This window comes from Athene noctua, chromosome 2 (assembly GCF_965140245.1).
Source record: "Athene noctua chromosome 2, bAthNoc1.hap1.1, whole genome shotgun sequence".
Classification (NCBI taxonomy): domain Eukaryota; kingdom Metazoa; phylum Chordata; class Aves; order Strigiformes; family Strigidae; genus Athene; species Athene noctua.
In genome coordinates this window covers 42,091,802-42,115,743 of record NC_134038.1, presented here as the reverse complement: position 1 = coordinate 42,115,743, position 23,942 = coordinate 42,091,802, and the positions used below count along the sequence as shown (strand labels likewise).

The 23,942-nt window shown below is 40.1% G+C and overlaps 1 protein-coding gene across 2 annotated transcripts in view; it reads left to right on the top strand.

The window, feature by feature from the left end:
* Positions 1 to 23,942, top strand: part of FAM110B (family with sequence similarity 110 member B) — a 114,643-nt gene that overhangs the window by 75,000 nt on the left and 15,701 nt on the right. For both annotated transcript variants that reach the window (XM_074898932.1, XM_074898933.1), the window contains one exon: positions 22,646 to 22,712. The gene's annotated coding sequence lies outside the window, so the exon portion shown is untranslated. The remainder of the gene's footprint in view (positions 1 to 22,645; positions 22,713 to 23,942) is intronic.

The window sequence follows — 23,942 nt, the reverse complement described above, 5'->3', positions numbered from 1 at the left end:
TCCCAACAGAAGCAACCATCCACTTCCATGATGCAGTGCAGAATGTGAAAGCAGATGCTGGTTTGTTTCTTTCCACACCCCAATTCAAATGCCCGCTCACAGCTTCCTGACATGGGCTCTTTGTGGGCCAGTAACTTGGCCCTGTCCTCTCCACACCCCATCACCTGTAAGGAAGATTCGGGTGCATCACCACCGGGGTGTTGGGGCTGTCCCTTCCCACAGAGGTGGACTGCTCTTACTCACAGGCCCTGTGCCAGTGCCCTGTTTGTCACTTAAGGTTTGGTTTTACGAACTAGTATAGTGCAGACTGGTTGGATTTACAGAAAAACCCAGGTTCCTTTTTCAAGCATGTTATTTGGATAATGTTTTTCTTGTATGTTTTTCTGCAAAGGCAGCAAGCATGTATCTTCCTCACTTCAGGGTATATTGGTGTCTGGTTTATCCTAGCTTCCCGGGACACCTAATAAGTTACTTTATTCACCCAGCAATGTTCCTTGTCAGGAAAGAGACAGCTTGAAGGGCTGCTCATTCACAATTTTTGTTCCCGGTGTCCCAAGGTTTTATTTACCTATGCATTGATATTTTCCATGCCTGATGAGGCTTGGTTTTGCCGTTGGTGTCAGTGACAGAAGCTGCATGTTTTCTCGCAGTCTGGCGAAGGAATAGACGGAGAACAGAGCTGTTTTCACGACTGGAATTAACTTACCATATGGTGCCTGCATCACCTTTGTCTTGTATCATTGTCTACTGCAGAAAAATTACAGGAAAACATCTTTTATTTCCAAATTCAAGTCTTCAGTGCAAATTGTTTTTTTTTTTTTTCTTCCCCAGGTTCCTGCATATTGCATGCAGAGGCACTGTTGCTCTTAGACTAGCAAATAAAAACCCAGCTTGCTCAGGTGCTAAAGATAATCTAACTGTAACTCCATAAATAACGATTTTCTTCTACTACTACTTACTTTTAAAGCAGTACTGTTTAGTATTTCCAGTAGGTTGGCATCTTTGAAGTGTTTATTTTTCTGCAACACAGCAGTACAAGCTCTGATCCATGGGTCTGTTACTGATGTTTTCTCCTCACCTTGCTGCTTCCCATTGCTTTATTAATGAAGTCAGTCTAAACTTATATAAGTTTAATTCTGGGTTGTTGGGGTTTTCTTCAATATAAGTTATATTTAATTTCTGTCAGTATTTTAGGACTTTAAGTCAAAATTGCTTCAGCAAAAATATTGTGATGAATAGTGTGATAAAATAGGATTTAATTGTTGCATCTTTCTTCAAAACCTTTGTCCTGCTTTGTCTCTCCAAAAGACTTTAGTTTTGTCCTTTCTAAATTAAACATGATATGAAGGGGTTTCAGATGCTGTATGAACTACATTCAAATTAGGAAGAGCTGAAAATACAAGTCTGGACAAATATTTAAAGTTCAAAAGAATCTAAAGAGGTCAGGAACATTAAACAAAAATGCAAAACTGTAATTAACTTTACAAAAGTTAATCCCAAATAAAACTAATGCATGCTATGGAGAGACTTCAGAAAGGGTAATACCATAAAAAACTTGGGAATAATACTAGCAAGGGTATAAAATATGATGGGAGGAAGCCTTACAGGTATCGATTGTATGAAGATGCCCAGCTGAGCATATTGCAGGGGAGGGTAGCACCTCTGAAGGTGTGATCCTGTCCACACTGAAGTAGGTGGAGGATCCCTATTGATGTTGGTTGCCACTGCAACCAAGCTCTGTGTTGCCTTTGTGTGATCAATGGTACTTGAAGGATTTTGGGAAAGAGCCCAAATGCAAGAAGGAAAATTGGAAGGCAAAATACAAAAGAAGTACAAAAGAAATGTTCAGCATAGGTGATGTAGCAAGAAACAGGGATTAACAGAGAAAAATATAAAGAATTTCTTTAATGCTTGTTTTGTAGATGCATAAACCCAGGGAATGGTCTGCTATAGAAACTGGAAAAAGGCTCAAGCACTTGTGTCTCTAGTACTAGATTTAACAAGCCATTAGCTAAAAGATGGTAGAGAGTAATCTTCAGTTGACAGGGTAATGGACTGGAAGAGGTATCAGCTCTTTTTCCTAATGTCTGTAACTCCTAATTGCTTATTAGCCTTTTATATGTGTGAAAGTTCTAATAAGATTTCCTGTCTTTCTGATTCTCCTGCAAATCTCTCATCAGAGGAAAAAAAATGTATTCCATGAATGAGCTTTGCTGTTTCTCTAAAAACGTATTAACTAAACCAGACAGTATGAATTCGACTTATTATGATGGATCTGGTTTCTGTTGTCATGATTAAGAGATGATGCTGGGTTCTCTTCCATGTATAATTTTATTCTCAGCTCTTTCACATAACCTATCCATTTACGTGAAGTGTTCTTTTCCCCCCAAGTTGGATCTCTTATGATACATCTCCTCACTCCTTTTCTAAAATCAAAAATCATAGAATCGTTTAGGCTGGAAAAGACCTTTAAGATGATTGAGTCCAACTGTTAACCTGACACTGCCAAGTCCACCACTAAACCATGTCCCTAAAGCACTATGTTTACATGTCTTTTAAATACTTCCAGGGATGGTGACACCACCAGTTCCCTGGGCAGTCTGTTCCAGTGCTTGAAGACCCTTTCAATGAAGAAATTTTCTAATATCCAACCTAAACCTCCCCCGGCACAACTTGAGGCCATTTACTCTTGTCCTATTGCTTGTTACTTGAGAAAAGAGACCAACACCCACCTTGCTACAACCTCCATTCAGGTAGTTGTAGAGAGCAATAAGGTCTCCCCTGTGAGCCTCCTTTTCTCTAGGCTAAACAACCATAGTTCATTCAGTGACTCCTCATAAGTCTTTATTCTCTAGACCCTTCACCAGCTTTGTTGCTCTTCTTTGGACATGCTCTGACACCTTAGTGTCTGTCTTGTAGTGGAGGGGCCCAAAACTGAACACAGTGTTCAAGGTGTGGCCTCACCAGTGCTGAGTACTGGGTGATGATCACTTCCTTAGTCCTGCTGGCCATACTACTTCTGCTCATCCTCTGAGTAAAACATCTACTAATCTGTGGATTTATTGAAAATTCTTTAAAACAAAATTTCTTCTCATACTATGACCCATTCAAATTGGTTTTCTCCTTTGTGAATCATTTGCAGAGCCTGATGACAAGCTTGGCTGCTTTAGTTCTTGAATACTGAGTAGGTGTAGCTTTTCTAGTGATCCCTCTGTTAATCTTGGTTAAGCCTATAGCCAGTGGGCAAAAATCCTAGCAAGTCATTTTCCCTCAGGTTGCCCATGGTGTTTGTGCTTGGGGCTGTCCATGGGGTTGCAACACAGCTTTGAATGAGTCGGATAAGAATTATGGGGTGAGCTAAAATACTTCGCATTAAGCTTTTTCCCTCTGGATTCATGTGTAGTTGAACACCACAGTCATGTAGGAACCATTCTTCTGTAAAAACATGCTAGTTGCTTGTTGCGTTAAGTGTATAATCCTAATTTTTTTACTTTAAGAATTACAGGAGAAAAAAACCCCAAAACAAGTGTTGAATCTAACAACTAGAAAGTAGTTTGAGTAGGTGCTGATGCAGAGCCATTGGAACTTGCCCTGCTGGATTGCTCTGGGACAGCTGCAGCCACCCCGAGAGGCTGGGTGCTGGGGAGCTCCTGCTCCAGCCCTCTGGGGATAGCAGAACCCCAAGGAAAGAGAGTCGGAACTTTCCCCCTTTCACCTTCTGCTAGCATGGGACATGGCTACATTTCACATCTTCCTGCGGCAAGCAGTTACTTCTTTAACAAGTTTTACTCTCTTGAATATGGCTGGGTTGGCTCATTTGCAGAAAGGTGGGTAGGCTGCTGGTTTGACAGCCTCAAAGTGCCATATTTATCATTAGTGAGGTCCGGCCTCAGCGCTGGCTCCCCCCCTAGCATTTGTCAGTGCTGAGCTGAGGTGCTGGCATGGCAGCGAGCAGCCTCCAGCAGAGATGATTTACAGTGTGTGTTGCTGGCTCAGCTCTGCTTTTCCTCACGTGGTGACAATTTCTGCCTGCCATTAGTCCCCACTTTGTGTCCCAGTCTTGCAGGCAGTGAACACGGCCAAAGGATGCACGTCCATGTAGTTTTAATGCTTGCACTTTCGGCCTCTAGCAGCAAACTCTGGGAAAGTTAATTCTTCATTCCAATCACTTTGGCTCTTTCCTACCATATTTAGCATTAAATATCTCCTGTGATGACTTTGTTCTTTAAATTGCGTTGAGACTGTCATCTCATTCAAGACGCAGGTCAGCAGGAAAACAGCTAAGTGTGGAAAAAACACACCGTTGCTGTTCTCTGGGATCACAGTGGCATGGGTGACCTAAATTTGAAATGCTTCATCCTCTGTGGCAGATCCAGCATCCTTGGGCTACAGCCTGTCCACTGTAGCTGCAGACCAAGAAGTGCTTTTAACTGAGGAGCAAGATCTCTGCAAGTTTAATCTACTAAAATTTGCAGTTTCGAAATCAGGGACAAAATGGAGATAGAGAAAGAAATGCAGAAAAAGAGATGTTGCACTTGAGAACCTTGACTGAAGCACAAGAGCTTTCATTTTGGTCACGTACTGGGGTGTGTTTTGGCAGTTCATTTTGTTAATTTTCTAGAACAGGCATGAAACTGCTGTATTTATGTATATGGACAATTATAATAGGTTACAAAAGCAACACGTTAGCTTTTTTGGGTGGGAGGAGAAACCAAAAGCTGCCTTGAAGGCAAAACTTTTTTTTTTTATTGAAAAAGCTTTTTTATTGTGTGTTTTGCTGTTGCCCACACTGATGCTGAAGAATATCTTTGCAGTCTGCATAAACTGATTCAGCGGGTGGCTTTCTGTCCTCAGTGCTTCCTTCAGGTCATGGCTGACAGAATTTGCCGCTGTCTTTTATGTGTGCATGAGCATGGGCACACACGTCTGAGGTGTAGGAGTGCGAGTTTTAGGAGCACTTGGCAACAGCCCCCACACATGCTGATCGTGATGCCTGCTTACAAAAAAATACAGAACAGAAAAAGTCAGGGATGTTTTCCTGAGGAAAAGTATGATGCAGCTTGTAGAAGCACGCCTTGTTTTGCTTTTGCTGTTAAAAGCAGGTATTCTGGTTTACTTCGAGGCCACAAAATGCTCCTGACTTCTTCTTTCCTGACTCCCAGGAAAGCCAGGTACTGTGGTTCCTCTTGGAAGAGGGACAAACCCTGGGTCAGTGGTGATTACCCAGGAATGTTTTTTGCAAGGTCCGTGTAACCAATCAGAAAAATTGGTTTGATTGTTTTGGTAGGGATTTTGAACACAAGGGAAGTGAGTGTTTGGGGTGGGTTTTCCCCCTCCCCTTCTTTTCCTTGATTATGAGAAGTTTCTGGGTGGTTGTGCCGGTTGAACAGTCCAGAGGAAAACAGCAGCATTCCTGCAGGGGCTTGCAAGAATTTATACTGGATTTTGCTGACATCTATTTTTGTATCAGATGGCAAAAACTTACTGACATATCTAGTCTATCTGCTTGGCTATATGAAATTTCATTTCCGTATGCATCCAGTCTTGCAGTGCGTTGAATAAGTTGGGTTACTTGTTTTAGCTCATCGGTGCTTCTGCCTTCTCCTGGAGCTGATCCAGAAAAGGGTTTTGAGGGTAAAGGAGATGTGATTTGCATCACAGATGAAGAATTGAAAAATCTCATAAAATTTGATGGCTAGATTTGATATGCTATAGTTTTAGTTGGTCTAGAAGTGTTTTGTCCTGCTCTCTCCAGATCCTAGTGATCTGTGCAGATGGTAATCGTCTATTATTTTTATTCTTTGGTATCTTAATGTAGGAACTAAATAACTTCTTTAATGAATGGGTTTGTTTTCTATCTCTGGCAGTGTTTCTGACATCAGTCACTTACTCTTATCTCCCCCTGCCATGAGGTAAATTCTATTTATTCTTTATAAAAGATTTTGTATTATAAACAGTGACATTCTACTTAGGATCTTCATCCTCCTTTGCAGGGATTGGAAAGTATGCTGGGGAGGAAAGCAGTGTTTTTTCTGGAGTTCAGGGTAAAATATATAAATAAATTCTATAAACACACATACAAATAGATAGATATGTATGTAATGTAAAAAGAAAGTTTATTTCTGTAGACCTCTTTTGAAGTTTTAAGTTTTCTCATGCAATACTGAAATTAATGGCAACATTTGGCATTTCAGTTACTGATTTTCTACTATAACTACTGAAGATGAATGAAAGAAGATAAATGAATCCAAGTAGGGAAAAAACCCACAAAACTGTTTTATAAGGATTAGCAAGATATCGCAAACTTCCACAGAAATTTTTATTAATTTGGTGCTTCACTGTGAAAATGTAGCACATATTGGTTTTGTAGGGTTTTTTTCCCCCAAGTTATTGTGCTTCTACATACTTAGAGAAATGCACATATGCATTTAGGTCTTGTACATTTACTAACATGAATTTCTTAAGAAATACCAGTACTTGTTCACCTTTGTGGACTGTGGAAAATAGGTATAAATTCACACTTGTTAAATTTTATTTTGATCTACAGGGAAGAAAATGAACAGATTTACCCAAAGATCATGCCTAAAAACCTGAATACTATATATATTTTGACGTCCTGTAGCAAATACCGAAATCGAAAAGAAACTATGAAGAAGGAATAAAAAACCCACAGTTGTTCATTTTAAGCTTAATATAATTATTGCCCAAATTCATTATTTTGACAGATTTTTTTTCTTTTGTGTGCCATACAGAAACTTACAAACCTGTTTTTTTGATGTACCTACTCATTCAAGTTTTGTTTTTTTCCCTTTTGTTTTTATCCACATACTTCAATCCATTACTCATCATGATATTCAAAATTTTTAATAAAGTTCACAAAATCAGTGATTTAGTGCATGGTTTGTCACTTTTAATGCCATAACAGCTGTAAGATAAATAAAATAATAAAATTTTTACAGCACGAGGGCAGGTGGTTTTTCTAGCGACTGCTTTCCATATAAGATTACAGCTAGAAGAGAGAAGTGCTGAGCTTCATAAATTATTGAAGTTTGATACTTTTAAAGTTTGTATTATAACAGCACTTCATAGGCTGTAGATGGGGCTGTTTAAAGTTCTGTTCTAAATCTGACTTTACAAGGCTTTAATGTTCTGTAGGATACTAAAAATCACTCTAGGACTGAATGCATGAAATAAAAAATTGGTGGCTTTAATAAAGTTTAATGCTCAGGGCATTTTGTCATCTTAGATTTTTTTTTTTCACCAAAGTTTCGTTGTTCTTGAATTTTGGAATAAATCTTAAAGCTTACCTTCATGTCTGCAGGAGGAGGGGGGAAGAAAAAAAAGAGACAAGTCTGAAATACTTAAACTTCACTGTGCAGATGTATCAACATAAGCTTTTGGCATTGGAGAAAAAGGCATAAATATTTAGCATGAAACGTGGGTTCAGATGGGTTTTCATGTGGTTAGAGCACAAGCCTGCCCATAAGCTACAAAGAATAACCTGAAGTCTCAGAAAGTTAGCTTTTCTGCCCTTCTGCACTGCATTGTCTCTCCTTGTTTGAAAAGTCTGGGGTTAAGCAGGAGAAGAAATGGTCTGACTTGAAATTTTGAGGTTTCACATTTTTTGCATAGTATTGTTTGAAGGATTCACCTGCTTGGCAACATAAAATGAAAATGTGAACAGTTAGGAAGTGTGATTAAAAATACGGGTCTTGTTTCCATGTAAGCAGCAGTGAGTAATATGACAAATTAGCCATTAGACAGTGTGCTGTGCTTTGCTGTTTAAGTGATCTCAGTGCAAGGCTGTGCAGGGCTGCTGTAACAATCTTCTTGGAAACTTTGTTCCCTTCATTTTGTAGTGGTGATGTGAGACCAGTTAAAAGTTTGGCTCAGGAATACTGTATTAAAATTACACTCAATCCCCATGCTGCTTCCCTTTGTAATTTACGCTAGTTATGTTCACCACTAGAGTAGTTGTTTCTGGCTCAGTTGTCTAATCTGAAAAGAGTGGGGATGCCATGTGCAAGGGTGACAGCCAGCCCACCCGTGACCTGCTAGCTAGCAGGGCTTTCCATGGCCTCCTCTGGAGGAAGGAAATAAGGTTAAAGGGCAATAAATATGAGGGCGGGAGGGACTCTGAAGCAAAGACCTACAAATTTCTCTCCACCATACTCCTTCCCCTATTCCTTTGGGCTTGAAGTCACATTAGTTTCCTTAGTGTGAGGTATAATAAGCTTCCCGAGGGTTGGGGGTTGGTGACAGTAGCATGTTATCCTCCTTTACCAGGTCATGGTTTCCTGAGCATCTCTGACATTGCTGATCCTGGCCGATTCCATGCATGGGGCATTGCATGGCATTTGGCTGCTGTTGGGCAAAGAAGAGAGAATTGGGGAAGTTGTTGTATCTGCTCACCACATAAACCACACTGTGCAGACCCAAGGGAGCCTCAGCAGTCACTGTTGGTTAGAGTTTGTAACTCAGTGGTGGAGAGGGACGCTGTGCACTATGCTGTGCTTTTTTGGGCACACAGAGATAACCAGGCTTGTGTTGCGCAGGTGCACGAGAGACCTGCCAGGAGGAGAAGGGGAAATTAGTGTAGGATAAAGGCAACTCCTAAGGATAACATGTCCTGTCACCTGGGTTCCAGGCAAGGTGGCCAACTGCCAACTCTTCCTGTCCAGCTCACATGTGACCTTAAACATGGTTTAAGATGCACTGGTTGTTCATCTAATACTGTTCTGTGTAGGCAATTGCAGAAACGTGTAAAGATTCAAATATGGGGTAAAGGTATTTTTTCAGGTTTTTAGGTATTGCCTACATTCTGGATATTTAAGCAGCTATGGTCCACAGCTTGCTTCAGTTGAGCAAGTAAATGGCTTTTTTTTTTTTTCCCATTAGGACTTGTTTCAAGGGAAAGAGGGATTTGCCTGTGAAACTTAGTCCCCTTCAGATATCTTCTAATAAAAAGCCTCTTTTCCCACAGTATTATTTTTACTATAGCCAGATCAACACTTGAACACTTCTGCATGCTGTATTGTTTACTCATTTGTTTAAATTGAACTTAAAGCCCCCAGGAAGCCAGGGACATGTTTGCCTAGCTCTTGTCCATGAGGAATTACTAGAGAGAAATACAAGTTCCTCCAAAAAGTAAGGCAAAGACAAGAGCTCCAGTTGGGCACACCAGGGGTCCTCCTAGAGGAAGGGAAATAAGGTATCTTAAGTTTGGTGGTATAAATGCTCTATTGTCCTCAATTTACATGCTTTGAATCCATGTTGTACTGAAGTCATGCTCTCTCAGACAGGACAGTTGTTCAAGTGCTCAATATTGGGAGAACGCATGACAGCAAAATCCTTTCACAATGATGATATCTGATGGGGGGTATATCTGGTTGCATGTTAGAAGCATTAGATGTAGAAGGTTTTGTTTTAGGACGTGTAAAATAATGTGCCTTCAGGTAGTTTGCAGCTCTGGTATGAAGATGACTGTGGAGGATGGTTTCACAGGTATAATACAAAAAAAAAAAAGCATGCTAATTTTAATGTGCATTCTGTAGTTGCATTTCAAAGTACAGAAGCTGTACTTTATGCAGTTTCTATTCCTAGTGGCAGTTAAGGGGCAGAAACAGGGCCAAGTTTGAACACAGAGCAGTTGTTTGCTTGCTTTAATGTGCACTGGTATCAGCAGTGCGTGGTGAATTGGCAGCACAGCAAGTCCTGTGATAAGAGTGAGTGTTTGGGCAGTAGACCCTCCCCGTGCTCCAACTTGAAATCTTCTGGATATCCCCTACTCTGAATGGGATTGAACACAACTGGGGGGGTATGCTATTACATACAGTAAGAAAACATCTGAGGGATTTTTCTTCCCAAGAAGTGCTCTCTGGATTTGAAGGGGGAGGAGGGGAGCCCAAAACTTCCCTGTGTCAACATTGTGATGCTGAGTGCCTGCTTGTGAGAACTGCCTCCACTTGTGTTGTGAGAGGTCGCTAAATAAAGCCAAGTTTAGGCACATACACGTTAATGACATAACCCCTTGGGGATGACTTTGTGTACTTGTCTACTACCAGATCAGAAAATAGGAGTAGTTTTACAAAGCCCTTTGCCACATGTTTGTTGAGGTTGTAGAAGCATAGCAACAAGGGTTGTTCTTGCATTGTGTAGAAAGTGAGTTCTTCCTTGGAGATCTGCTTATTTTTACTTTTGATTGTGTGCGTGGATTTAACTAAAGAACATGTGTTCACACAGTTGTGCTATTTAAATTAATGTGGGGTGACTCAGTGTGTATTCACTGCTGTCATCCCACAGTGACTGCGACAGAACATTTTATTGTCTGAAGACAATGCTAATAATGGTAGCATTAAAATGGCATTGTAATTTCACAAGACAATATTCTGTTCCCAGAACTGTGAAGTGACTAAGAGATTTGCCATTGTCAGACAGCGGAACAGGAGCTGACCTGCAGAGCAAGCAGTGCCCTCCGTTTCAGCTGGGCTGGGTTGCCCTGCCTCTCTCCACTCCCGCTTTCCGGGAGCTGCGCTGGGGTTTGTCACAGTGGCAAGCGCCTTTGCAAAGCGAACACTCGAGCGTTCGGCTGTGCTGAGAGCCCCTGTAACATAGCCCCTTCCCAGGTGATCCTACCCTAAGCTGCTTTCGTCTAACAGGTGAGACGTCCACCAGCATCCTGGGCAGCCGAAATGGCTGGGAGGGCACGCACTGCTGCTGGCTGCCCCTCACCTATTGCTGCCCTGGTGCTTGGCCCCACCAGGTATGCAGCTGGCTGAAGGACAACTCAGTACGGGTTGAGTGCTTTGCTGTTAATACATTGTGGATGCTGTAGCATTTCTGTAACTTATAAAAGAGTGATTCAGAAGTGAAGCATTTTACATCAGTTTTGCTTTTCTTTACCATGAGCTTTGGTGGAGGGATTGTAGGATGAAAGTAATGTGGCTATGGTGACTAGTGGAGGGCAGTTGTGTTGTCTTTGTAAATGTAGATTATAAATGCAAATAGGTTGTCAGTATGAAATAAACATTACATATACATATTACATTTTTAGCATCACCTCTTATTGTGTAAACATAACTTCCTTATCAAGAGTTAGTAATAACGCTTGGAACCTGAAAACAAAGGTGCAGTGGTAGGAACCATATACATTTATTTTTTTCACAGGAAATATTAAAAGTAAAACAGTTCCACCCTCATAAGTACTCCTTTTCGATGTGTTTCTGGTATATACTGTTGTAATAATCATATTGTATAATGACAGCATAGACAACATGATGAGAAAATGAACTGAAGGAGAGATTGTTGGCAGTGCATAGACACTGGTTGGAAACCTCATCAACCTTAAAGCATTTGTAGTACTACAGCTTATGTACAGTGTGGGCAATATCTACAACATAAAGCCATTTGGAGGTTCATTGGTGAGTACATTGATATCACCATTGCAAAGTTCGCTTCGTATGTGTTAGTAATTAGGAGATAAGATAGCCATGAATCCAGACCCTGAGATCTTGCACTGAACATCTTTAAGATGTGCAGCCACTGAGCAGGGCTTGCTTCTTTAATGACTCCCTTCTCCCAGCAGTGTTTCCCAGGAGCCATGTGACAAAGTACCAGAGGATTGTGCTTTGATTTCAGTAGCTTCATTATTAAGTTGTGCTCATCTCGAAGATGGATGTTTTTAAAATGCAGTTTGCGTTTAATTGGGATACTGAAGAAAAAGAGCTGATTTCAGGAAAATGACATGGGGGAAGGGAGTTGCATGTTTTAAAATTTTGAGATTCCAAGCATCCTTGCTGTGAAAAATGGGAGTTTATTTAATTAGCCAGTTTCTGTGTGGGTTTGCTGAGTTGCTTTAGTTTGTTTGTTCTCTGTCAGTTTCTAATAATGCTATTTCCACTAAACAGAAGAAAGTAGTTTGGTGATTTCTGATGCTCAATGTCTGCTAGGAATACTGCCTCAGAGTTGTATCACTAGAAATATTTGTATGATCCTGTCTGTACTGTGGGCAGAAACACTGGAAAGAGCCAGTTAGCTTAAATCAAGATTTTTTTTTTTTTTTTTGGCATATCTTCTATTTTCTTTTGACAAAATCATTGCACAGTTCTGCCTAAACATGATCTTCCATGAGCTGCAAGGAGCAGATCACTTCATTGTTATCAAATGGGTTGATTCAGTCAGTGTGATATGTATCACAGAACTTTGTGTGGGACCCTCTCTGATTTCTCTGCCTCATGCGTGTTTTGTGGCATCAGAAAATCATCTTTGACTAGATAGTTTCTAAATACCTGTGTTTATTATACCTGCCACTTTGTTCTGTCCCAGTATATCCTGTGTGTCCCTGCGTATCACCTGTACAGTACATCTGGGGCTCCTGCAGCATATTCAGTATTACAGCATGCCAGCCAGGCTTGCTCAGAATGGTACAGCCCATCAGCCCCCTGTTTAGCTTCCACTGACAAGTTAAACACTGGCATCAGCAGCTTCTTGTCCTTCTTAGCTCCTTCCTGAACTGAGTCCTAAATGCTCTACACAAAGAAGTCCTGCACAGCACTGCTTGTTAAGTTGCTGAATGTTACAGGTGCCTCCTGCTTAAAAGCAGAGATCATGGATTTTTTTTTTCTAGGTAGTCCTTGTTCTGCCTACTCATGTTTTCTTGATTTCCTCAAGTCATCCTGTTTTGTGTGCTGTTGACAGCTAAATCACCGAGAGATTAAAAAGCAGAAGAGCAGAGGAGATGTCCAGTGCATATGGAGAAGCAAATACCTCAGTCTTTCAAGAATGGAAAACAGGAGTGATAGGAAGAAATTGATTTCTATAGTGATGAATTTTAACATGTACATTATAATACTTATTACTGTCTTTCTCATGTCTGCATCACTTGCTGTTGAGGATGGATTGAGGTAAAGAGATGCCAATTTTTGGTACCACTGAAACAGAGGTAGCAAGATGAGATCGGAGAATGGTGTAGGTTGGAGGGGGCCTCCGAAGGTCACCTGGACTGTTCTGCTGCCCAAATCAGATCCCATTGGATCAAGTTGCTCAGGGCCATGTGCAGGACAATTGTGACCTCCATCTCCAAGGATGGAAGTCCCACAGACCCTCTGGGCTCCTGTTCCAGTGTTTGAGCTCCCTCACAATAAAAAGACATTTTTACTAGTATAGAGCTGCAATTTCCCATGTTGCAGCTCTGGGTGATGGCTCCCCTCCCTCTCTGTGCACCTTTGAGGAGAGTTTGTTGCAGGCAGTGAGTAAGTTCCCCCCGTGTTCCTCTTTTTTCAGAGCTGAACAAATGCAGTGCTCCCAGCCTCTCCTCCTATGCCTTGTGCTTCAGCCTCCCAGCTTGCCCTGGTGGGTCAACATGGGTCTTACACCAAGGCAGTTAGCATGGCTGCAGCAGTGGGTCTATGGGAGAGCTCTTTGTTTTTTCTGTGCTGCATCCTAGATGTATTCCAGAGACTGGTTCTCTTTTTCATCTCAGCTGGTCTCAAACTCTCACTTTCTCCCATCTTTGTGTGTAACATCTCTAAAAAAGTAATATTTTCAATTTGCATACACTATGATGTGGCCAAGTTCTATATACTGCAATAAAAAAGAAAAAAACAATTGTTACTTTTTAGCTCAGGTGTTTATTTCTTTGATGGTGTCCATTCTTAAAACTGTCCTCATCCAGCAAGTCTTGGTCCTGACCTTTTTTCCTGAAGAACGTAAAACATGTTGTGAAATACAAAGTTAGATATTCTTCAGTCAGATGCAAACATTCAACCCAAAAAGGTGGATGCTATTCCAGACCCAGGATCCAGGTGTAAATTGTATTCTGTTAGTGACTAAAGTAGAAAAATGGTGCTTAAACAGTGTCTTCTGCTGCTTCCATTTTTTTTGTTTTGTTTTAGATTAGGTTACCCCTGATATTTCAAGAGCCTTTATACAGATCCTGTATACTCTCACAGCAAATCCAAACACAGTTTAGCAGGGCAAAGCACAGTTGGAGACTGGCTCAGTGCCCAGTCTGCTTTTAACCTCTGCAAGGCCCTTCTGGCCCTTCTCTTTCTCAGCAGTGCTGATTGTGGTGTAGATATCCAACATTTTCTAGCCAGGGAAGAAAAAAATAAAATTTCAAGATAGAATTTCTGAATCTTAGTGAATCACATGTTACAAGTACTGACCTGAAAGAAGGGCTTAGTTTATAAAGATCCTAAGAAACAGGATCAGGCATATTGTAAACAGCCAGGTTAAGGAGCTGATTGTTCCTAATGAATTCTCATGTAATTTTTCAAGATAGTCATTATCTCCCAGCTGAAAATTGACACACAGTTATTCTGTGTATATATTCTAGAAGCATTATGGTTTTCAGAGCATGTGATATGAAACACTAGGTTTCAACTTTTTTTTGATGTGCTGACCATTAAATGTTTTCAACGGTATGTATGAATTCTATGTTGCTAATTTAGGCTTTGGACAATATGTTTTCTTTTTACAGGTATTTTTGAGAATTCCCCTGGAATAATCCAGACACTCATCAAGAAACTATTGATTATAGTTTAAAACATAGTGTGTCAAGAAATTGACAACTTGAATTTTTGTTGTTGTTTCTTACTGACTGAAGAAACTGGATCTGTTTCTTCTTCCATAAAATAAATACCAACACAGTATTGATCTGTTCTTGAAGAGCTGTTGGTCGTAGCATGATGCTTCTTTTGGAACTTGACATTATGTGTATCCCTTTACAAGGTGTAGGAATAAAATATTAGAAAAGGTAGAGTTTGTGACCTAGTTAGGAGTTACATTCTTGATCTGTTTTCCTTGGTTGAACTGAGGAAATAACTAAAGTAGAGCAAGAGATATCTTCACACACAACAAACCTTGTCTGAATTTTTGGTTTGGTTTCTTTTAATGAAAGGGGCATTTATGGGTATGGGCTCCTCTGATTTTGAACTGCATGTAAAACAGCTAGACATCAGAAAGCTTAATATGCACAGTGAAATTTAATTAGGTAACTGCATAAAAAAATCAAAGGGTTTGGTGGTTTGTTTTTTTTTAGAGAGGAAGCAAGAATCCCCTTTTGGTTCTAGAAGCACATATGTAGCCGAGTCCTATTTTCATCTCCTCCTCTTCACCAAGAGGTGTTAGTAACAGATGTGTATGATCTACTGCCAAGGGTGATGGGCCAGGAGTATTAGGAGGAATGGACTGTATTCCTTACAGCTTGCATGATGTCTTCTTCATGTAGCAAAGGTGCATGAGGTCTAATTTTTCAAAAGGTAGCCTTTAACTTTGTACATTCCAGTTTGAATTGCTACATTTGGTCTTCAGAGACACCAAGCAAATTCTTCATGATTACAGTTTGACTTGAGGGTGCTAAGTACCTCTTGAAAGTATGCACAAAGTCTCCAAATTTAGGCTTCATTAACAATTTCCATGAAGAATACAGACCTAACTTTTTCAGTACCTGAATTCATCTTTTTGTAAAAACTATGCAAAAATGTATTGGTTTATAAAAATGTTTTTATATCTATATCATATACGGTAATTGTTGGGAAAGGTAATATGCTTCAGATGTGCTCCAATCACACTGCTCCAACTACAGTTATTCATTTCAAAAATTGGTTTTCTTTTGTGGTAGATTAGTCAAAACTGCATACAATTAAATGTGCTGAAACATCTGTTCAACTTTAACTCTCAGAATGAGAGGCTACCTGCAGTCTTTTGTTAATCATAATTATTGTGAGACTCTTTTTCTTTAAACCCGAACAACACAGCTATGCAAGTAGAGAAATGGAGGATTCCATTGTGGAAAACGCCAAGTACACTTTTTGAGTGAGATAAGGTGGCACATCCACATGTGAGTATTTCACATAAATCATCAAACCTTTTAAGTCACCTTTTGCTGGCAATACTAAAGCCAGCAAAGGTTCCCCATGATTCATGCAGGCAAAGGTCAGCAATGACTTGAATTTCATTCTCTTCAAAATCTCCATTTAGCTTTTGTGGTTCTGGAACTGTCTCGTGGGTTTTTTTGGTGTAAGGTTTTTTTGTTTGTTTGTTTCCCCCTATTATGGTAATTTTTTTCTCAAAAAAACAGTGGGATGAATATTTTTACAAAGAAAGATGGTTGGGAGGTGTTTAACACAATTTCCATCTTTTGTTTTCAGTCATGGGAAACATGTTGAAAGTAAGCTGTTATGTCGTGCAATTTGTGCAAGCGCTTTCCAACCACCTGCTGTATTGCATACACTGTGTGCTCCTCAGTGAAACACTGGCTGTGGCTTTGAGCTCCCTCTCTATTTGTTTACAGGTTGGCCAGCTTGGGGCTTGGGCATGCAGCATTCCTCTCTGTGTCTGCACGTGTTAGTGTGTGGTATCTTGATAAAGATTTGCTGTCATCTAGATAGTTCAAATAAAGTTGCCTGTGTGGTTTTCACTTTTCCTGTTGTGGGATTTCTATGGTTTTAATACTCAGGGTTAAGACTTCACTGAACCTGGATGAAGGCAAAAAGCAGAACAGCTATGGAAAGTATAAGTAAGGATAAATATTTTAGCTTTTCATAAGGAGGGCAGAGTGCAAGATACTTTTAGTTGGCATAATGTTGCCTACTTTAAACTTGTTTTATAATAATTTTGTTCCATTTTTCTTTCATTTCAGTTTCTCTGAGCAAGGGGAAACAGTCTTTGTTTTAATTATTCTTCATTGAGATTCAGGTCTCTAAGCCTCAACTGAAACAAGCTTTGTCAATTCTCAGATTGTGGATATCTAAGGAAAAGCCAGGTTCTGGCTCAGGAAGCAAACTCTCTGGTTTCCAGCAAGTAAAAATGGGAAGAATTGGGTACGTTCTGTGAATCCTCACCATGGTGCCTGTGTGCTTACCCCAGGCAGGGGACTTGCCAAACTCTTCAGTTAAGAGATGCTGAAGAAGTATGTCCTTGACAATGACTTTGAGAATTCATTATGAAATATGTCCCTCTGCTGGTAGTATCTAGGGCCAGATGTCTCCTTCATTCTTCTGATATATCTCAAGAAGTCCAGATGTTAGGCTGGTCTCCTTCTCCCTTTTAAAATCCTCACTGGGATCTTGCTTGTGTGGCAGACACGTTGGTGATTCCTTCCTTTGAGACTATGAAATTTTGAATATGCAGTATTAGCCACAATACTCAGTGGTCTAGGTCCCACAGTATTTTTTCTTGTAGCATAGTGCTTTTTATTGTAAGGATGTTGAACTCAGAAGCACCACAAGGATCACTGATGGGACAAAGTGGAGTTTTCTAGCCCCGCTGATTGGAAGTGTACATGACCTCAGAAGGATCAAGTACCTTTAGAGATAAGGCTGATCCACAGAAAGAAGTAGGGATGCTAGCCAGAAAGAGAAGGGAATCTTTGTTTTCATATGTTACTTTTGCATTTCAATAAGTCTTAGTCCCAAAAGTCTCAACCCCATTAAAAAGATACATGTTATTTAATGTCTTCTAAGCATGGCTTGTTATTAGAATGTCCTGGTACTACAGATGGAAGGAGAGCTTCAGTCCTGCTGCCAGCCTGGGTGTGGGTTTCTGTTATGGATGCTCTCAAATACACAACCAATCACCAAAAAAAAAAAAAAAATTAACACAGTTAACTAGTTTTCTGTAAATTACAGGTTCTAATGTCTGTGAGAGGAGAACAGAATAGCTTTCTAGGGTTTAATGGCAACCCAGAACGCATAACTAAGAACTCTAGAGGGTTTAACAGCAACCCAAAATGCAGAACAAAGCACCACTCCCTGGGGTTTAACGGCAACCCCAAACGCTTTATCGCTTACCTGACAAGTGAGGATCAACCTCGGGGACCTGCTCAGGGCAGCGTCCCGACCCAAGGGGAGAGTCCTCACTGCAGCTGCTGCTCCAGGGGACGAGCTCCCAATGGCTCCCCAGGGGACTCCATTTATCCCCAGCCCCAATCTGACCTGGAGTCAATAGCAGCTCCCACTGGCCAAAGGCCCCGACTACCGCGAGGCCCTGAGAGCAAAGGCAGCCCCGAGCTGCTGCACTGCAGCAGCCAAGAAGCTCTGCTCTCCTTGGGCGGGTGCACCTGCCACAATTCCCTCAAGTCGGTCAGTCTTGAAAATGACCATCACTCCCTCTGAACAGTTTGCATATCACTTTGCCAAATAATAATAAAAAATTATCTGAAAAGGGTAGAAATATTTAGAATTTATTTACCTACAAAATTAATTTTGAGATCCCCAGATCTTATAGTGGTTGTTAATGTTTTTCACTTGACCTTGATTTCACCAGCAGATGAGAAAGACTGTTGAAATTAGGATAATGAACAATTGCAGTATGCCAGCTGCCTGGCCATTGTGGAGTGGTTATTTCTAGGCATTTCAGAGGATTTTTTGGAGAGAAACTTGAATGAGGCTCTGAGATTTTATGGAGAAACGTCTGTTCTGAGCACAATGTGGTAGTTCACACCCATATAATTGGTTGATTTGAAAAATATTGAAGAAATGCATATTTTTTTTACAGTCTGACTCCAGTCCAGTTTCTTATCTTGGTTTGGGTGCTTTCTGTCTAGGTGTTAGGCATCTTTTGCTCTTACAAAGGACATTAAATCTTCCAGATGAAGCTCAGGAGATAAACTGTCTTGCGTACCTGGCTCCGTTTCATGGATTTTTGTGATTTTTAAGAAGTTTGACATCAGCTTTCCTTGTGCTGTTTTAATCTGAGATGTTTTAAAGTATTTTTTCTTTTTTATTGCTCTTCCTTTTTTCTCTCTTCAAAATTTTTTTCTTTTTTCAAAAAAAATTGGAAAGATAAGGACAGTTGTTTTAAGGATTCACATTGATGCCAGAGTTCAAGTACATCCCACACACTGTCTTACTGTTTAGTAAGAGCCAGTAACCGATCAGTTCTTTGCACCAATCTCAGCTACCATGTCTTTGGCACTATATCAGCATATCTATCATTGTTTTTTAAGAGAAGTACTGTAGGACTACTTAGTGTTCCTAAAAGAAAGTATTGTGGAGACCAGTATTTCCAGGTGATATGAATCTGCTAGCATGGCCTTGTAAGTTAATTAAAGGGGGAGGCGGAATCTAACAGAGTGCCAATGAGAAGTAAGTGGAGTGGTAGCTGTGCATAGCTGGCAGTGCATGCTGTGGTGGCAGCCATGCTGGTGGGGGTGCCTCGTTGTACCCTGCCTCCAGGAAGCAGGTCTGTGCATCACCAGAAAGAAGCAGTGAGCTCATAATAGTTGTACATGCTAACAAGCATTTTCAGACTCTACTGCGCGTCCAATGTAAAACTGTATGGCAACATGCCTAGCTGTATTTTCATCTGAATCGTACATCTGCAAGAGAAATGAAATCCTGGACCTCCAGATCTGGGAAGAAATCCAAGAGAGAATTAAAAAGCACCAAAGAATCAACTATATTTGTTGTCAGCCATAAGTTCTGTTGCCTTCTTGGAGGCCAGGAATTTGCGAGTGGTTTAGTCACAATTAGATGGGCTCTTCCAAGCCAAGGCTGGCTATGTATTGTACTACAAATTCCCCAGAAGGCATGGGACAAGCAGAGCCTGTTTCTTTATCGTCTCCATTCTACTCCGTGGAGAAGACGAGCGTATATTACTTGGTTGGTGGCCTTGCTGGGTTGCTCTGAATTGGGGTTGAGCCATACAAATAGATGGGTGGGGGAACAAAATGTTTGTGGCAGGAGTCTGACATGGTGCATGCAAAAAGGATGAGGTTTTCTAAACACCTTAGAACCTGTGTGAGTAATTAGAATTTGAGAAATATTCGTATGACATTTCTTATACTAAAACAGTATCATTAATTGGGAAAGGAAGATTTGGTGCCTTTAGCTGTCCTGATAAGTCCTTGCTTATGTTTTCTACTGAAATTTATGCCATATTCTGCATTTTCTCTACTTTTTCTTGCAGTTACGTGTTCATGTTTAAAAATATTTACTGTAGTGTACATGGCCCCTCTCAACTGTGTTGTGTGGGGGGTTGTGTTGATGAAAACATTTGTCTGAACTGTGTCATTGAAGGGCACTGTGTTGGACTGATAAAATGTTAGTGGAGATCTGTTACCAGAACAGTTTATCCATTTAAAACACTGCAGTTAATGCATGGTTCTGCCTTGGGCTGTTCATCCTGCACCTACATAACCCAGTGTTGCCTGCCTGAGGATTTGCTCTCCTTCCAATGGAGGCACCCAAGCCCTCACAGATGATTGTCCACAGTGGTGCTTCATGGTTGGTTCCAACTATGTTTTGAGATGTGTAGGCTGGAGAATATTGTGCTATCATGTTGAAGAACTTAGATAGTACTTGGTCTGACTCCATATTACTCTATCAGCCTTATCCATTAACAGTTTTGTCACTGCACACTCCTTTTGCAGATGGGATCATTGTTGTTTTGTTCCATAGCATGAACATTAAAAGCAGTCATGTGCTTAAAAGCTCCACAGAACATTAATCCGTTTGGATTTTGTTTGTGTATCTTTCTTGGTCATTGCTGTCTTGAGTCCAGATCCAAGCTCAGTGAAGCCTGTGTGGTATGTCCTTTCCCAGTGACTTCACAGGTTAATGCATACCCTTTCAAGAAACCCTTGAAATCTGGAGCAGTACGTTTATAGTGGAACTAGAGGATTATGGCAAATCACTGTACAAGAGCTACTCTAGTATTAATACTTGCACTTTTTATTCCTATGACCTCTTTCTAGCACTTAGAAGATGCAATAGGCTATACATTTTTTAAATAGTATACACTGCTATTTACTAAGCAAGAACATATTCCACTATATAGTTCACACTGACAGTCACATCATAAATGTGTTGATCCCTGTTGCTGTTTGAAATAGCAATGTAAAATAAGCGTTATATATTTTGAAGGAATGATAGATACTTTTCTAGTCTTGCCAAAATTTTGAAGAGCTTTGTTTTTGTGTATAGCTACTACCTCATGAATAGTCTTAAGGTCCCTTTGAATTACTAATATTGGAGTAAACCATATATATGTGAGTGTTTATGTCTATATATTTGTATCAATAAAAAAAAGTGCATGCATGTTGATATGGGAAGAAGGAAACTTTTTGGTGTGTGTCCTTACACGGTGTCTGGTTTAGAGCTCTCAAAAAAACATTGTGCTCGAGAATCTTCCTCAGCTTGGCATTTCTGTCCTTCAGCTGGGTGTTACCAGCCTTATATCAGGGTTAGGAAAACTGCTTCTTCTCTTACTGCATCAGTGCCCTCCTGCACATAAAAATGTGCGGAGGAAAACTGCATCGTGCAGCAGAGCTGTCTTCCTCCCAATTGAATACACTGGTTTATTTTTCCCTAAACTATTGTGCTTATGAATACTTAATTAGAGGAATAAAATCTCAAAATTTTCAAATATGTGCTTTTCTATCAGCCTGTTGTATTCTGAAGATATTTACAAATATTTTTTAGCAGGTACACAAAGTACTAAGGTTTGGATTTTTTTTCTGCATGAGTTTAACTGGTTTAAATCCCTAAAAAGTACCTAATAATTTTGGAGAGAAAAAGGAGAATGTATATGAATGCATATGAAATGAAAGATCTATCGACTGGCTAGACAGGAGTAGTGTTTTGTAAATGCGCTACTCCCATAGTTTAAAAAAGTGTTGTCAAAAGTAAGTGCTTTAGAAAAGAGAAAGAGGCTAATAAAAAAAAGGGCAAAATTCATACTTTTTTAGAAATATTGTGCCATCAGTTGAACATTATAGGTCTTCCATTAATAATCACTTCCTATAGGTGTTGAAAAGTGAATAAGTAATTCCTAATAGATGTATAAAAATTTAGTAGTAGTTTTTTGTCATGGTGGTTGTTAGTTTGGAAAATAATCCTGTCAGTGCTCTCTAGTTCCCAGCAGGGAAGTGAGGGGGTGCGCTTTAGGCACACAAACGTTTTGCTCTTTGACCTTAACTCTGAATATGGGAGGTCACTTAAAAGAAGATAATCACTGTAGATTCCATATTTTCATGACAAAATCAAGCAGCAGCTGCCCTGAAGTAACACTAACATTTATATGTTGATATTTTTCCTCAGTTACTTGCAAAATAGCTGACACTGATTCTACTCCCTGCTAAAGCTGTGTCATGGAAATAGTGTGTGTCTGTTTGGTTTTTAACAGCATTTTCTCTCCTCATCTGGGAATAGACAAGACCAAAACAAAAGGGATGGTTTGTCTACAACAAAGGATTTTAAAGGCAGAATTTTGTGTTGTCCTTCGTCAGTGAATTAAAAATTTCATTTTGAAATTTGGGCACTTGCATTTATACATTGATCCACAGCATGGCTACATCTTGTCTCACACCTTGGATACCGCGGCATATGTCAGCTTGTGTTCTGAGGCTTCCCAAATGACTTTTTAATTAGTTGTTATTACTACACAGCTTGTAGCTTTTCCAGTGCACAGCCATGTTGATTTCATCACTTCTCTCGTCTTCCATGTGAAATAGTCCCAGTTACTCTTGTGGTTACCTTGCACTTCTTTCCCTCCCTTCTCGTGGTATGGACCAGCCTTGGCAAACAGTTTCCACAACCTCCAACATCACAGCAGTACTGGTGTGTACACGCCTGCCTTATTATTGCTCTATTGGGGTTTTTTACTGTCTTTTTTCACACTTTGTTTTCCTCTTTTTTTTCAGAATTTCCTGGAGTATTACATTCTCCCATTCAGAGCGTGGAGAAGAGTTTGGCATTGCGCTTTTACAGGTACCTTTATGAATTAAAATGTACGTTTTTTTCCCAGGGATTGATAAAAGGAGTGCAGTTCTGGAAGGACTTTGACATGTCCTCTTTTGCTCTCCTGGGAGGTATGTTCTGGTAATGAATCCTCTTCCTTAACCTTTACTAATCGATTGGGTTAGCAGGTTTGTTAGTTGCAAATATATACTTCAGTACTGTTTAAGAAAGACTGAGGCTTGCTTTTTCTGGCCTCAGTCACACAAGCAATGTATATGTCAACGTGGCAGAATCCTTTTTGGAAATAGCCCAGTAGTTCCAGGCTTATTTCCCATCCTCTGTTCCCAATTTGGGTTATAGTCTTTCCATTCAGTAGATTGTATTAGCTTTTTATCACAGAGACCTTCAGTGCAAGCAAGCCCTTCTAGCCTTAGTCCTCCAGAGCTTTCTGTTATTTATCTGGTTATTACTAATGTGCTCAAAGACAGAAGAAAGCTTAAACATCTTTGAGTCCATCTACAACACTATGAGCCTGATTTCAAGATCTGATCAGGAGATGAGCATTAAAGTTTAAAATCTTTTATTTGTTGTTAAAGCTCCCAAACAAAAGGGGGAAATCCAGTGTCAGTAATAACAAAAAGAATGTCACATATCGAATAGTTTCATCCTCGGTGAGTACAAGGAAACCAGATGAAACTCAAGAGGGCAGGAGGGTACAGGAGCTGTGCATGTGGCACTTCGTACTAATGAGTGTACAGTTCTTGAAAGACTGGTAGAGCGCTTCTGGTATTTCACGTAGCAAAGAAAAAATCAGTAATCAATGTCTGATGTGTCACGTATCAAATCATCAATACACTTCACTAATATTTAGTTTTTAAGTCCACTCAGTAGAAGGTGTTTCACATTCATCTGTTTCCAATCACTGTATTTGGCTCCAGAACATAAATTTGCATTGTGTGGGGTCTTAAATTAACAATCATCGCTGCTGTTTTATTTCAAGGCAAAAATGTTGTCTGAGAATATGCATGGCTAATTTAAGGGTAAAGAACTGTTCTTAGAATGTAGAAATCATCTTCAGAAGCCATTTCTGTCAGCTGAGGAAATGGGGAACTTGAAAATCCAGATATGTTGTAGTATGAAATTAAAGGCAGCAAAACTGTCTTAAGTGTGCCAAGGACCAATACCAGAAACATTCAAAGCCTTGGAAGTGATCTGTTAGGTTTTGTGGTCACAAGTTAACCTACACTAATTCTACAGTCA